The sequence below is a fragment of the Octopus bimaculoides genome, chromosome 15 (assembly GCF_046866305.1).
Source record: "Octopus bimaculoides isolate indiv1 chromosome 15, ASM4686630v1, whole genome shotgun sequence".
NCBI classification, from domain to species: Eukaryota; Metazoa; Mollusca; class Cephalopoda; order Octopoda; family Octopodidae; genus Octopus; species Octopus bimaculoides.
The window spans coordinates 21,841,747-21,843,557 of NC_142942.1; positions in this window are offsets into that span (position 1 = coordinate 21,841,747).

A 1,811-nucleotide genomic window follows, 5' to 3' on the forward strand; every position below is an offset into this window, starting at 1 on the left:
CTTTTGATAGGTTTTACAATACATACACACACATATATATATATATATGTATGTATATGCGTGTGCCATGTATGCGTATGTATGTATATGTGTGTGTGTGTATATATATATATATATACATATATTGTATATATATCATCGAGTAGTATGTTAGTTATGTTATATGACTAGTCTAACATGTAGACAATCCACATCAATCATGTGTCTGTGTATGTATGTATGTATGTATGTATGTATGTATGTATATGGGATAAGACCTACAGAGATGTATCATGCTCTCAAGAGAATGACTAATACATTAATATAACGGACGGACGTCAACCCCTTGCCGTCTGCCTATTTCCAAATATATTCCACTGAAATATCGATTTTGTCAACTCACTTCGATATTTCTTGATTTAGAGTTGTCACCCTTGTTTGTCTGAAGTAAATTTCAACGTTAATCAAACGTTTGGCTTTCATCAATTTAATTAGTTTCTTGTTTAATTAAAATTATCTACTTCGTTACATTAATTGTGTTAATGCTTACCTAACCATTTGCTGTAAGTTGGTTATAAAACCAAGGATAGTGGTGGGGGGGGGGTCTTCCATTCCTATCTAAATTTTGGTTGAAAAACGCATTGATTTTTCAGTTTTTTGTTGTCTATCACAACACAAAGAGTTATGCAATCCACAATACCTCGTTCTCTTTTTCTCTCCATCTCTTCCCCTCTCTCGATCCCTCGTCTCCCACTCTCTCCCTCTTTGTATATATATATATATATATATATATATATATGTATGTGTGTGTGTGTGTGTGTGTGTGTGTGTGTGTGTGTAGTACCTCTTCTTTTGTGCATGAACAGTTTCATTGTAAGTTTTATGCGGGAAACACAATGAACACAGCAATGAGAATGCCATTATTTCTGCAAAGAATTGATTTATTCTTTAATTCAGTCATTCTTGTATTCAATAAATCATTCATTCGCTATTCATGCTCCTCCTCTTCGATCATATAAGGCTTATCAAACGTAACAGATGCAACATATCGGTGGCGGCCAATGGCGATAACTTATGGCCGACGTTGAAGGTAAACTGTGACGTACGTGACAGTTCAGTCAGTTGTGATATATATTACTGGTCAACTGGACAAATTCTATAGAGCGATTGTGACAGATGCTGTAGATAAACTGCGTCAAGTGTGACATGTACAGCCGTCACTGGCGAGCGAGTGCAGTTTGGTCGCGTGTGCTGTGCTTTCGGTAATTCCCTTCGGTCTCTGTATGGCCGTGAGCAGACATAGATGCCCTCGTGACTCTACAACCATTAGACCTTGCGGTACGTGTAGGATTGGACAACTGGAGAGAGGGAGAAAGGGTATATCAGCAAACACGGCACCTTGAGCAAGTGTTTTCTGCAAGGCCCGACCAAAGCTTTGTGAGTGGATTTGGTAGACGGACACTGAAAGAAGCCCGACAAATAAATAAATAAATATATATATATATATATATATCAGCATATCACGATCCACTGAGTTGATCGCTGTTATTGTTCGATGTCTAAGGTGGGTAGCGGTGGAGTATAAACGCGATCTTTCACATATCCCCACAAGAAAAAAATCATACAACAGCGGTTGGCTTGTGATATGCTTATATGCGTCTGGGAGGAATTCTCTTATCGCATTGATGTTGGCCGTGCTGGCTGCAGGTGGTGGCCACATTGGACACTTGTAAGACAGGAAATGAAAGCTGATTGTGAGTAAATAGTTGTCACTTAGCTGGAGTTTTCTATTGCTTTTCCTTATTAAAATATTGCCCAGTGAAATCGGTTCA